This window comes from Camelus dromedarius, chromosome 2 (genome assembly GCF_036321535.1).
Source record: "Camelus dromedarius isolate mCamDro1 chromosome 2, mCamDro1.pat, whole genome shotgun sequence".
Taxonomy (NCBI): Eukaryota; Metazoa; Chordata; class Mammalia; order Artiodactyla; family Camelidae; genus Camelus; species Camelus dromedarius.
Genome location: NC_087437.1, coordinates 7,041,816 through 7,057,215, shown reverse-complemented (window position 1 = coordinate 7,057,215; position 15,400 = coordinate 7,041,816). Strand labels below are relative to the sequence as shown.

Genomic DNA, 15,400 nt, shown 5'->3' with positions numbered 1-15,400 from the left:
CTGTGTCGGTGATTTTACATCTATGAAAGCCCAGGGGAAGCTATCAGACCAAAACAGGAAGCTGTGCATGTGGTCTGAGGCGGAAGTCACCAAGACATGCCTCCTGTGTACTCTGATGTGCATCCTGCTTGCCCGAAAACTCAGATTCCTTGCCAAAAAAATAGACCCAGAAAACGCACATGGCATCATGACTGCGTTACAATAGTGTTTCCAGAGTCTGGTGACATCTTGGAATTCCCAGAGTCCCATAATTTTAACTCCTATCAGGCACGTCCTCCTTGAAATAAAGTTTGTTCACTGGGGCACTTGTGAACTACTTGGGTGAAATTTACTCATCCTCGTGATTCATGAACTACTGTTCAATATTTACAGTTATTCTGAAAGGAATTTTCTAGAAGTGGAAGCTTACCCAAATCATATACCTAATTATCTTAAAATAATGACGTTATCTCTGTTCCCAATGGTGACCTCAAATCCAGTTCTTTAAAGGAAAAAAAAAAAAAACAAAAAAACCTGAATATATTCTAATGATCTTATTTCTGTCCCAGATTTCAAACTAATTTGTGGAAATCATTCAATTCCCTTGTATTGTTTTGGTTTTATTTTTCCCTTCCTGATCAGAACTTTGGCAGATGTGGAAATTCTGACCAATAGGAGTAATTTTCAGGACTTTTCCTTTTTTGAGATTCTCAGGAGGAAAAAAGGAAACTTACTGAATGAATTAAATTACATTTCATGACTAGAGCAGTAAACAAGAGGATTAAAGGGACACTCTGGGTGGGGTTCATACAGGTCCTGGGAAAAGAAGGAGAAACTGAAGTTCTTTTTTTTTTTTTTTTTTTCTTTTTTAATAAGGAAGAGTTAAAAGATTTGAAAGATCCTTAAAAAATGGGATCTTAGAACTATAAATTGTGTGTGTGTGTGTTTGTGAATGTAGAGAAAGATGGTGTATGAGAGTCAGAGAAAAGAAAATCTTCAGTGAAAATTGTAGTTTTACCAAGAAAACCTTGGAGTAAACGTATTTATCTCTAGTCAAGCAAAACACATTCAGATAATTAGCAGAACTCAAACAATGTGATCTCACCCGAGATGCCACCTCAGTAGCATTATTCTCCAGCTGAGTAGGCCCATCTAACACACACACACACACACACACACACACCCCTTAACACCAGACCTGTCATTGCAGTAATAGACCTAGGGAAGGAGAGATGGAAATAGCAAAATGGCAGAACATGCTTAAATGTGTTGGTTTGGACATACTTACAGCCTTCAAACCGCTCTCCTGATGTCTCACTTCTTTCTCAAGTTTTCTCAACGAAAAGCTAAAAAGAAAAGCCAGTGCTTATGACCAGGGCTGGGAGAAAACAGAAAGCAAATGGTTCAAAATCCTAGAGTGACATCGAGGTAAAGGCAGATGCATTCTGGTATTCCATTCTTGGTCCTTCCAAATTATAAGCGGACCTAGGAGACACCATCAAGACTCCTCCTCACTCTCCCTCTTTCAGGGCAACGTTGGCTTAGATCTTTCAACAGATCTGACGCACTGCTGTATGTATATCATTTCTTAGATCTGTCATATATTTTTTTAGTGCTCAAGGAGGCCTGTTATGAAAAGGAGCCCCCTAGTTTATAGACATCTAAGTTCCCTCTTTGGCATTTTGAACTTCTCCAAAACTCAGCATATCGGAAAAGTCCTCCATCCCAGACTGATTCCATCCCGTCAGTGGGTCTGCTCCACCCGAATAGCAGGCTTCCGCATGTCATTTCTATACTTTAATTCAGATCCTGTTGGTGACTTCCTGTCCATTTCTATTTTGAATTTTGCTGGGTGGCTTAAAGCATTTACGTCCCTTCGCATCTCTTCTCTAAGATGCTTACTTTGGCGCCTCACATCGTCCCTGCACGGTTTTCTTCACGCGTAATCCTTTGACACCCCAGGCGGCAGGCTCTGAAACAGCTGTTGGGCTTCCTGTGTCCCCCAGACTCTCCCAAGGCATATGGGCGACTTGGGAGCGTCCTAAAGGGTCTGATGCCCCGGGTGACGTGTGCTCTTGTTGAGCGAATTAGCACCGCAGAGAAAGGCGTGCGGAAGGCGTGGCCTCCTGAGGAAGCCTGGCGGGTCCGGCTCCGCACGATTCGCTGCCGCGTCAGCAGTCCTCGCATTTTGCAGTCCTCGCATTTTACACTCCTCGACGGTTTTAGCCTTTGAAGTTATGATTTAGGAGCTGTCAGTCGGAATCCATGATCCAGGAGCATGCGGTTTATTCCATCAAAGAGGAGCCTAGTGCCTGTCTTATTTCTAACCGTGCGCTTCTGCAGGAATGCGGAGTCGATTTTCCAGGGACCTCAGTGCTAATGCAGGTTTTTTTTTAAAATTTGTAATTTACCAATAAATCTACAATGACTATTTTAAGATCTAAATACATGAAGCGTTAAGTGGTGAAAAAGACACCTGCACTAAGGAAGAACCAGTAATACCTACCAGCTAGGCGGTGCTGAGCAGGGGACAGTTAGGAGGCTGTTACCCACATACACCTAATCTTCATAAAACTGCTACAACTTGGGCGCTATTGTTTCTATTTCACAGACAATGAAACTGAGCCCTTACCTTGCTGCCAGTCTATACAGCCTTGAATCCAGAGCCCAAGGTTTTGACCGACACTATATTGCTGCTCTTGGTAATACATTTAAGTACACTTTGAAAAGGCGTCACACTCCGTCAATGTCAGGTGGTACTGTGGCCGTTGGGAAAAGGGCCTTATTCTTGCACTGTTCTTACCGCTACCAACTAAAGGAAGAAGTGCCTTAAAGTGGTTTGAATGGCACAGCTGTCCTGAGAGTCATTTCGGTGAGTGTAGTCCTACTTTTCAGAATCAGGGGCAGCACCACTTCAGAACTAGTGTTTTACAATTTCAAGAACTCGAGCGACGGGCCAATGTCATCGGAAGCGGCTGTTACCCACTCGTGAGTGTGGAGAAGGAAGAGCCTTGGCAAAAACTAACAAACAGAACCACTACTTCAAAACGAGTTCAGGTGTCTGTTCCCTGGAAGAGGCCTGTGTGTTAACGTCTCTAAGGAGAAGATTTTGTGTCTGGGACACCCCGAGTTAAAGACATCTGTTTCCTTCATCTGTCACTGTTCTTTTGGAGTGAGATATCGATGGAAGGTCAAAGGTCAAGAGTCCTGAAGCAGAAAACTCAAACGATGTGTTTAGCACTCCCATAACACTACTCTAGTGTATGCGGCTATGACATTTCAGAGTTTATGGGCTGTGGTTTTCTGATCTCTCTCTGTGAAAGAAACATTCTGTGTCAGTCTCCCTTGAAATGGGACCACACATCACTGTTGAGAAATGAGACTAATTCTGCCAATACCTTGATAATTCGGGCAGCAAAGAGCAACTGCAAGTTATCAATAATGGCTTTATGAAGCACACAGATTCCAGCCATATCTCTGCAGGAGAATAATGCTCTCATGACATCAACCCTTTAGCTGAAAAGAGGACTTAATCTGTGGCTGAGATAACTAAAGCGATCTTAATTATAGCTGTGAATTTGGTCTCAACCATAAATTAGGGGAACTACTTTGTTGACCTCAATTATATTTGCAAGAGTTTTCTCTCTCCCTGTCTCTCTCTTTGTCACCCTCTCTTTCCCTCTCAATTAAAGAAGAGTCTGCAGGCCTGAGCTGATGTAGTGAATATCTATTAAGGCATTCAAATATCTACCCCTCTACTGGCATTAGTAAGCATTGCTTCGGGGCAAGCGCAACCACAAACAGCCTCTGTCACTTGCAAGGGGATGTCAATACATCCTTCTGGATGAGGTAAGAGACCTGTGATCACACACCTTCGGGAGAGAAGCAGATGGGCTGTGTTTGGATGAAAAAGGTGAATAAGCCAATTTGGGGACCGTCCAAGCCGAGACTAGCTGGAGAACTGGAATTAGAATGTAGATCAGAGCTGAGGTGCGTAACTGACTTCCACCCCTTTCTAAGCTTTTAAATTCTTATTAGAAAGCTGAGTGGAGAAGCCGTCCACAGTGTCCTCTTGCAGCACCTCTATTTCTTCTGCCCTCAGGAAGTCTAATTTACTGTTGTGTGCAGTTCTGACTTGCTTCGTGTTATTACCGATTCATCCCATTTTGTTTTAAATTGTACTCTGCTTTGTTCTAGAGGGGAAACCTTGAACCTTTAAACCTCCCCGAGGAAAATGTGGTGAAGAATCCATGGTAGGTTTTGTAACAGCTCTCAGACTCTATCTACACAGAGATACGGTTGGAAAGATCATAGGGGTCTGTGTAAATTGTTATTCCTGAGTTAATGAGAAAAGGGCTTTGACCAATTAATACACACTTCTCTGCCTTTAAAGCAATGTGGGAATGTCCTTAAAAGATTTCTGATAGAAATAGCTGAAACATTGTGTGTGTGTGTGTGCGTGTGTGTGTGTGTAAAGCCTTAGGTTTGGGTTAGAAGCTGGAAGGAGAGTTGAAAATTAAAAATAATAGGCAAAGTCTTGAAAGTCTAAGTATTGTTTTCGCTTTGAATCTTAAAGAAGAGTTTGAGTGGTTCGTATTCTATCTAAAATGGTTTGTTCATAAATAATGAATGTTAGAAAGGCAGGATGCCTAATGTCCCTTTAAGTCCGAAAGGAAATTTATGAGCCCTTCAAAATTTTAAATAATTTCAGACTGTGTAAAAAGAACCCCTTTAGGTATTATTCTTGACCTGAGCTCTACTCTGCAAACTTGCTAGAGTCATGTTCCATAGAAGGCAGAGTTAACCTCCACACCACTGATACTTTGGACCGGATCATTCTTTGTTATTAGGGGCTATCCTGTGAACTATAGGATGTTTAGCAACATTCCTGGCCTCCCCCTTACTAGTAGTAACCCCACCATCAGTCATGAGACTTAAAAATGTGTCCATATGAAATAAACAAGGACCTACTGTACAGCACAGGGAACTATATTCAATATTTTGTAATAACCTGTAATGAAAAAGAATAGGAAAAAAAATATATATGTATCACTGAGTCGCTATGCTGCACACCAGAAACTAGGCCAACATTGTAAATCAGCTATACTTCAATTTAAAAAAAAAAAGTCTCCATACATTGTCAAATGTCCCAAGGGAAAGATTGGGACAAAATCACCCCAACTGAGAACTGACGATTTAAGAATAACGGTGTAGTGTGTGTGTGGCAGAAGGAGGGCCGATCTCACTAAAGACACCAACTGTAAGATAATTTCATCTTTAACTGGGTGTTGTCCGTAGCTGCAACAGTTGGCATCTCCTAAGAATCTGGCCTTGCCTCCTACAGAGCTTTGACAAAAAGGAAATGTGTAAGTGGCATTATGTGACATCTGAAAATAGGTAAGTCTTTCAGCTTCCAGTTTGCAGACTTAAGACGGCTGCCCTGAGACCACCAGGTCAGAAGGCCAGTCTAGCCTCCTGGAAGATGAGCGGCCACGTGAAAACAAAACAAGGTGCTCCAGCCGGCAGCAAGGCCCAACTGCCAGATGTATCTTGGACTTTGCAAGCCAGCTGATCTTCAAGTTAATTCAGCCCCGTAAGTGAACCTGGGTGAGATCAACAGAAGAAATAACCAGCCTACTTACAGACTCAAGAGAAATAAGGAATCTTTATTTTAGGTCTCAAAGTTTGGGGGGGTTTCTTATGCAGCAAGAATGACCATGGTTCCCTGGCTGGTACCTGGCTGCTGTGGAGAGATTCCCGCGTGAAAGGTGATGGGTCAGATCCAAAGAGATGAATGCCTTCCAGTTAGAGTCATGAAGACATGGTTCCCATGACCTCAGAGACTTCACACAGCTTCCCCAGGGCACACATGTAGATTACATACTAACTCTACAGAATTGCATTTAATTCAGTGAGGAAAAATTGCATTTATACAGTATCATTGTACAAAGTTAAGAAGGGAAGGACTTTCTACCTTTTTTAAAGTAGGTGAAGACAAAATCTTGACTGTTATTGTGAAAAGAAATAAAACATGATGCTCTGGAACAAATTAAAAAATATAAAACAAATAAGGTTGGTGAGGGGTTTGGATGGATTACTTGTCAACTTGGCTATGCAGGCAGAATTTTTCCAGACTTTCCTTCCACTTATGGTTCTAGATTAAAATTGACCAAAGGAGAAGTTTGCACGAGGTTTTCGAAAGGTGTAGGGGGAGCTGTGGCCATCATGCCCTGAAGGTTCTCACAGTTGGATGCAGTGAGAGACAGATGCAGAGATGCGAATGGAGTCCACCACATCCTTGCTTTGTCCCCCACTCTGTGTCCAGCTCTCCTTCCCAAGTGTTGGTCCAGCTGACCAACAGCTCCCCCAAACTGGACCCTCTGCTGGCTCTCCATGATGGACTTCAGCATCTGGACCCACTTATCTTCCAGATTTTCCTGTGAGCTCTCACTGGTCCTCTTGTCCTGCGTAATGAAAGGACTGGCTAGTGGCCTTTATCTTACCCTTCAGCTCTTCCTTTTGGACTTCTCTCCAATGTCCCCCCATTTGTGTAAGGTCTTCCTATAATAGATTCTTTATATCATGATACTCGGGGTAGTTTTTGACTTCCCGGTTGAACTCTGGCAGGTAGGGTAACACAAACAGTTCAGAAACAGGAAATGCTGAGAATAGATTTTGCTCTGGCATTCTGTGTGATCACACTGATTTTGAGGATCCCAATTTGTTTGGTTTCCTAGCGTCAGTGATGCTGGGAGATGCCCCCGTGTTATCCTGTACACACAGTCCACCTGGTGCTGGAGAAGCAGAGGATGGAAGAAACATTCAAATTACTCTTGCTCCTTAGTTGTTGCAATTATAAATCCAGGAAGATTCAAGAAGTAGCAAAGGAGATTAATACACTGTATAAACAAAGAAAGATTTCACACACAAAAACTGTATTATGATAACACTTTATGTGGAATCTAAAAATAAAAGGACACAAATAAACTTACTTACAAAACAGAGACAGACTCACAGACAGAAAACAAACTTATGGTTATGGGGGGAAAGGGGAAGGGAAGGATAAATTGGGAGTTCGGGATTTGCAGATACTAACTACTATCTATAAAACAGACAAACAACAAGGTCCTACTGTACAGCACAGGGAACTATATTCAATACCTTGTAATGGCCTATAATGAAAAAAATATGAAAAGGAATATATATATATGTACAAATGAATCACCATGCTGTACACCAGAAATTAATACAACACTGTAAATTGACTATACTTCCATTTTAAAGAAAAGGAACACTAATCAGGGTATTTAATTTAGAGAAGAAGTAACTCTGAGTATTTAGTGAGATGAGAAAATGTTTATGGCATTTGAAGGAAGATGTATCTCTGAAATAATTTAAATAGGTTTCAGTGCCTGTCATAAATACCAAAATAACCAAAAGAAAAATCGGCAGGCAAATGCAACCTTGAGGGGTATAAATTAGTAAAGAATAAAAAATTTTCTGTAAGGCAAATTGAAATGTGTCAGGGAGAAATAAATGCTTCGAGCGCCACGCTTGGTAAAATTGAGCGCTGGACTTCTGAAAGCATTGCATGTGCAAAAAGTTACACTGTTTGTGGTGTACTCCATAATGGTCAGAAGGAATTCTGAAATTGTAGAAACGAGGCTGCAAGACTAGAATTCTGAACTGTAGATAATTTGTTAAGCTCAGTGGATCAAGTCAAACATATGCTGCTTTCTTTCACTCACCTTTGGCTCTAAATGGTTAACCCTGGGCTAAATTGGATGGGCTCTCTACACAAACTCTAGGGTACATCTGAAATCACCCGGGGGCTTGCTGAAATATGCCATCTGGCACACATCCAGAGATCCTAACTCAGTTGATCCTGAGTGAAATCATGAAATGTCTACTTTTTGAAATATTCCAGGTGATTCTGACCAAACTAGTCCAAGATCATACCTTGAAAAACAGTTATCTGGACCCAAGAGAATGAGTTCCCAGGCTCTGTGGCGAGTATACCAAATGAAAATCTCTAAATGTTATTTTTAAAATATAAAAATACCACGCAATGTCCAACAAGCCTCTTTGCCGAAGAAAACACGCCATTTGCTTTGTTCCCAAGTAAAACGCACGAAGCTCATTATTTGTGCATGCGCGTGTGCGTGCATGTGTGTCAGCATTCTCTGCTGATTCTCCTGAGGCTGTTGGCAGCTCTGTCTCAGAGGGGAAGGCATGAGGGTCTCAAAATTAGTAGCAGACCCAGGAGGATGGCCCAGACCAAAGCAAAAATTTCCCCCCATAGCATATTGCTAAGTCCAAAGAAATGCATAAAATTCCTCCTGTGAATTTACTGGCCAAGAAAAATCTATATTTTCTTTCTAATGAAGTCCATTTAGGAAAATCAAGGGCACCTTGAGTTCACTATGAAGAGTTTACTTTTGGCAAAAGGGAAAATGTTCAAACAGCCAGCTTCCAAAAATAGCAAAGGTGTTCCCATTTTGTATTTAAGAATTTTGCAATAATTCAGATGTGGGATGGGATCTCAATCATCCACACGTCGCATCTCAATTTTTCCTTCTTATTTTTATTTTTGTGTGTGTGAGTGGTAACGTCATTGCATTTAACAAGGACAAGTGTTTCAAATGTTCTCTCTAGCACCCTTGCTTTGTAGACTTCGTCCCCTCTGTCAGAAATGCATTCCCTATACCTTCTTCACTTAACTAAATCCTGCTTTTGCCTGAGACTCAGCTCAAATGCCACCTCCTGCCGGGGCTGTCCTGGAAATGCCACCCATTGCCACCCCCTTACCCTCCCACATGGTCTTATAGTCCCGGTGTTCCCCTCCATCAGTGCCCCGTGACTCTGACGTCTGCACAGCCTTTGCCTCCACCAATAACCTGTGAGTTCCATGAGATGGAAAGCCTCTTCCAATTTGCTTGTTTCTATTTCCGGGACTGAGCAAATAGTAGGGGTTAAAAAAATCTGCATAACAGATGGATTTTAAAAATTGAAATTATTAACATTTGGTACCTCTAACGAAACATAACATTAGTCCCTGAGTATTAGTTGCAGGTATACAAAAAACCAAGAGGTCATTAGTTGTAAGTTGTGTAACTACATCAAGAGAAGCGAACATCGTAACACATCGCACACCCACAGGGGCACACATGGACATCAGTAGAGAACTCAAGGAGTAGTGTGACCTTCTATGTTGAACTGCTATAAAGTGTGGTCAGAACTTGTTTTCCCTAATACACTGAAAAATACACACACACACACACACACACACACACACACACACATACACACACTGTCTCTCTCTCTCTTAAAGACAATGAAGTTTTCTGACCCGTTTGTTTGCTCGGTCCAGCACCTCGCACAGAGCTGAGCAAATGTTGATTTCCTATTTCCTTTGCTCTTTTTAATCGGAACCATTGAGTACCATTCTTCAAGGCAAGTGTACAGATTCTCCTAACCCAAAATAAGAAAACAACTAAGTGCTTGATTTTCAAAGAAAAAGCAGAAAATGTTCCCTTCCATTGATTCATTTATTTAAAATACAACATCATCACTTAATTAGCATTGCTTATTTGGGTACAATTTTAAATTTGTTTTTACTGCTCAAAACTTTTTTTTAAAAGTGCAGACTGCTTATTTGTTTTGTCTTCTTTTCTCCCATTGCAAGTTGAGCTGTGCAACGCCAAACAAACTGTGATTCAGAAGATGAGTTTTGCTATTAATCAGTTAAATTAAAAAGTTGGCATATGAAGCTCTTAGCTTCTTAAAATAATGACTAAATAAAGACGTGGTAGTTTAATACGTAGATAGTGAGACAATAATCGGAAGATAATAGAAAACAGACATCTTTAAATAGGTAAAAGTGAGAATCTTATATAATGCATAGGGTTTATATCAATAACCTCCAAAATTAATTTCTCATGAACAGGTGAATGCAGATCACTGCACCTTACTCAGTGCACCTCAATCAGACTGAACCTGCCGTCTGACTACAAAGCTATCATTGCAGAGGCATTTATATCCTCAGCAAACAAATACGGTTCAGGTAGGAAGATGAATACACACAGGAAGGGAAACATGTACATATTTCAGATGAAAAAGTGTTCATTGAATTAAAAACATGGAGACTTCAAATACTTGCAGCCCTACATTCACCCCAGATTTCCTACATCACTTTATACCATTCTTAATCTTAATTCTTTATCTTATACCCAAAATACATTTTATTAAAAAATGTGCAGAAGAAGTGAAGAGACATTTTTCCAGAGAGGAAGTGCTGATGGCCAACAGGCACACAATAAGATTCTCAACATCACTAATTACCAGGGAAATGCAAATCAAAACCGCAATGAGATATCAGCGCACCCCTGTCAGATTGGCTGTCATCAAAAAGTCTACAAATAACAAATGTTGGCAAGGAGAAAAGGGAACCCTTGTACACTATTTGTGAGAATGTAAATTTGTGCAGCCACCATGGAAAACAGTATGGAGGCTTCTCAAAAAACTAAAAATAGAACTACCATATGATCCAGCAATCCCACTCCTGGGCATATATCCAAAAGGAACTCTAATTCAAAAAGATACATGCACCCACAATGTTCATAGCAGCACTATTTATGATAGCCAAGACATAGAAACAACCTAAATGCTCATCAAGAGATAATTGGATAAAGAAGTTATGGTATATTTATACAACGGAATGCTACTCAGCCATAAAAAAGAATGAAATTTAGCCATTTGCAGCAACATGGATGGACTTAGAAAGCATCGTGCAAAGTGAAATAACTCAGAGAAAGATAAATATTGTATGAAATTGCTTACATGTGGAACCTAAAAAATACAACAAACTAGTGAATATAATGTAAAAGAAGTGGACTCACAGATATAGAGAACAAATTAGTGGTTATGAGTTGTGAGAGGGGAGGGGCAAGGGAAGGGGGGGAGTGGGAGGAACAAACTACTGGGTTTGTACCAGACAGGCTCAAGGATGTATCGTACAACAGAAGGGAATATAGACAATATTTTGTAGTAACTGTGAGTGGAAAGTAGCCCTTAAAAGTTGTATAAAAGTAAAAAATTTAAATATATATATTTTTGTCAATATAAATATTCCCCGAGACTTCTGTACATTATATTGTAGACACTCTTTTATTTGATAGTTTATAAACTTAGAGATATGCATATAGGGAAACTCATTTCTACAAGAGTATCTTAATATATGTAAGTCTGATAAAACTGGGCTTATTTTACAGTCAAAATGTTGAAACTGAGAACTCTGCCTTCCATCTGACATTGGAAGACTTTGGAAAGAAACAATTGAAAGACATTTCCATACTATGTTGTCCTACACCCATTTCCTTGATGAGCTCACCCATATCCACTGCTGATCCACTGATTCTGCGCTATTAACTCGTCCATTTACATTTCCACACCTGTGCCACATCTGTCTTGCCGGTATGACCTCAGCGCTTAGCCAGACATGGGACCAGAGGAGAGTAAGTGTTTTTATTGCTACACTTTTGTTAAATTTCCCCAGGGCCCACCTTTCTAGTCAGAGAAATGTGACCCTGCCTGTAAATTCTACCACTACCGGTAATGGGATTATCCTTGACCTAAGAATGCCCCTGCTCTTCCAGGGAACATGGTCTTCTTCTTCAACTCTCCAGCACATATTTGGGAAAGAGCTTTAAAATTCACCTTGCAGCTTAGGGATGATGAAATGCCTCACCCTTTCACTATCACATCTGGCTCCTTGGGTTCACAACTTGGAATTGACCCTGATTCCTCTCCCCTGTTATTCAAAACCCCTCAAAATACTGATACAGCTTCATCTTCTAGCAGACCCATGATCCGTCCATTACCTATGAAATACATGATCGGAATCCATGCAACAGAGAATGGCAAAGTTATGGAAATTTACTGACAGTCTTCTTTCTGGTTGTAGTGTAGATAAAAGAAAAGCAATAAAACAACACAGCATTCCAAAAGGTGACTCTTGCATTTGTTATCAGCGGTGCAGCTCTTTACATGGGATCTCGTGCCATTTTTTGAATGAAAGTGCGTATAGGGAAGGTATTGGGTCAGGTGGATCCTGCTCCTTTTCCCGTCTTTGATGTCATTGCAAAAGATCAGGTCATAATCATTTTCCTGGTCTACAGCAATCATCTCTTCAATGGCTTTCCCATTCCCGCCCTGCCATAATATTGGTGAAAACACCTTCCTAAAAACTTCTAACCCCTTGCTAGCTCCCTACTGCATGTGAAATGAAGTCTTAACTCCTTCGGAAAGCATCCAGAAAAGAGCCTTAATAATGTGGCCCCGACTCACTCAGCACTGCTCTCTCCACTGCCTCCCACCTTTTCCTGTGTGCCTTAGAGGGAAACGCTTCATGATGGACATGGCCATACTATTCCATGCGTCCACGTTGTCCAGCCAGTGACTAACATGGAAACTGACACATGTCCGATGCCAAAAAAAGAGTCCAGATTCAAGATGGTTGATGAAATGTCCAACCTCCCCCCCATTCCAAATCACAGGATGGGGGGTGGGGGTGGGAGCAGAGCTGGAAATCTGTCCCTGGCGGCCCTGGAAACACAGGAAGGATGCAAGAGGCAAATGAGCTCAGGCAGGAGTTTGAGGACAATATGGACATTGGCCTAAAACAAGGCTCTTATAAATTTTCATGATTTCCAATTATTTAGGAAAATCAATTTTTTTTAAATTGTAGTAGAGTCGGTTTACAACATTGTGTTAGTTTCTGGCGTACAGCACAGTGATTCAGTTATACACACATATATATACACTCCTTCTCATATTCTTTTTTATTATAGGCTATTACAAGGTATTGAATATATTTCCCTGTGCTGTATAGTAGGACCTTGTTTATTTTATATATAGTAGTGTGTATCTGCAAATCCTGAACTCCCAATTTATCCGTCCACCCCACCTCCCCTCCAGTAACCATAAGTTTGCTTCCTTTTTTCCTTTTCTTAATTTTTAAAACAACTATATTGTGGTATGATTTCTGTACAGTAAACTACACATATTTCAGATGTACAAACTGATGAATTTTGGTATATGTATAAACCCATGAAACCACCACCACAATCAAGATACCTAACATTTCCATCACTCCCCCAGAGGGACAAATTTCCAATTCCCAATTTATCCCTTCCCACTCTTTTTACCCCCTGGTAACCATAAGTCTGTTCTTTATGTCTGTGAGTCTGTTCCTGTTTTGTAAATAAGTTCATCTGTGTTGTTTATTTTAGATTCCCCATAAGAGTGGTAGCATATGGTACTTTTCTTCCTCTTTCTGGTTTACTTCACATAGTATGACAATCTCCAGGTCCATCCATGTTGCTGCAAATGGCATTATTTTATTCTTTTTGTGGCCAAGTAATATTCCATTGTGTATATATAACACATCTTTATCCAGTCAACGGTCAATGGACATTTAGGTTGTTTCTATGTCTTGTCTGTTGTAAATAGTGCTGCTATGAACACTGGGGTGCATGTATCTTTTCAAATAAGAATTCCCTCTGGATACATGCCCAGGAGTGGAATTGCTGGATCATACGGTAAGTTTCTTTTTAGTGTTTTAAGGAATCTCCAATTTCCATAATGGCTGCACCAGACTACATTCCCACCAGCAGTGTAGGAGGGTTCCCTTTTTTCCACACCCTCTCCAGCATTTACCATTTGTGGGTTTTTTAATGATGGACATTCTGACTGGTGTGAGGTGATACCTCACTGCAGTTTTGAGGAAAATTCATTTTCTATCACGGACACAACTGATGAACAAGTTAGTAACCTGGCAGATCAAGCAAAGCAATTGTCTCATATAGTACTGAAAAGATAAAGCTCCGGAAAGTGTAAGGAGACTGTTAGGGGAAATAAAGGATAGATTAAGAAGTTTCAGTTTCTATTTAATAGTGATTCCAGTGAGAGGGAACAAAGAACATGCAGGGTTGGAGTAATTTAAACACGATAAAAGTAAATTTTTTTTTTAGAGAGAGTATAACTTAAGAGGTAAAGAACATGTTTTGCATATACAAGGTCCTGGGTTCAATCCCCAGTGCCTCCTCTAAAAATAAATAAATAAGTAAACCTAGCTAATCCCCTGTCCCCCCCAAAAAGGGGGAGGGGGGGAAGAAACATTTCCCCAAGCTGGGAAAAAAAAGATGCAAATCTTTTGTTGGAAAGGGTTGATATTGCCAAGCTGGAAATTTCTCAACTTAGTGAAAATTCAGCTTCAAAGATAAAGAGAAAAATCACAAAATTGAAATCACAGAAATATGAAAAGAGTTTCCTTCAGCCTCAGAGGAGTTAAGCTAAAATGCAGATTTATTGTCTACAAATCTGGATGCTGGAATGGAAAAAGTTCCTCTCTGGGTCTGAGATTAAATTATTTTGAACGTAGAATTCTATACCCGGCAAAATGATGAATCAAGTGTAAGGGCAAAAGAAAAACATTTAGGGGCATGAGAAGACTAGGACAGCTTAAAATCTAAAAACTTTCTGTAAGAATTACCCAACGCAGTACTCAGACAGAGCAAAAACTGATGTCTATCAATAGAGAGGAGAGCAAAGGATGAAAGAAGAAGTAGTGAAAAAAGAAAGCAGTTAAACTCTTGATTTGGCTTAAATAATCATTATTAAGTGACTGAGACATTTTTAAGAAAATTCTATACTTCTTATGCTCTAGGAATTCCCAAATAAAATAACATTTTATTTTAAAATTTTAATTTAATTTAATTTAATTTTTTTTCCCATTTTTAATTGAAGTATAGTTGATTTACAATGTTGTATTCATTTCTGGTGTACAGAACAGTGATTCAATTGTACATATATATATATTTTTTTCTTTTTCATATTCCTTTTCATTACAGGTGACTACAAGCCATCGAATAAAGTTTCCTGTGCTACGCAGTAGGACCTTTTTGTTTATCTATTCTGTATATAATGGTAACAAAGCAATTTGTTTCAAAAGAACAGATGGAAAAACATAAAATAAGAGAATATTATATTATCTATTCCTGTATACCAATATTTTGGTAAACCTAGAAATCCAGGTTCTGAAACTCTCGATTCTAGATTCTAGTGGGTCCCTAATCTTAGAAGGTAAAAGAAATTGTATCTTTATCTCCACTAACCTCTGACTGAATTCAGCACGACCCTCCGTTGTGAATCTTGGCAATAAACATAGCGGGTGTTAGCGATACCTGTGAATTTTCATGGGTAAAAATCACAGGCGTGTTTATATCACTTTTCAGTTGGTGTGGTGTGTGGAAATATCATTAATAGTAGTCATTAGATCAGCTGTCGATTGCACATAATCTCCAAATTCCTGTTTATAAATGCTCCTGCAAATGAGCTGACCACGCCCTCCCTCCAGGTAAAT

At 40.0% G+C, this 15,400-nt stretch overlaps 1 long non-coding RNA gene across 1 annotated transcript in view; it reads right to left on the bottom strand.

Annotated features, from left to right (window-relative positions):
* Positions 1-5,625: 5,625 nt before the first annotated feature.
* Positions 5,626-15,400, bottom strand: part of LOC135322391 (uncharacterized) — a 43,019-nt gene continuing 33,244 nt past the window's right edge. Inside the window, exon 5 of the long non-coding RNA XR_010382915.1 lies at positions 5,626-6,773. This is a non-coding gene — a long non-coding RNA (uncharacterized LOC135322391). The remainder of the gene's footprint in view (positions 6,774-15,400) is intronic.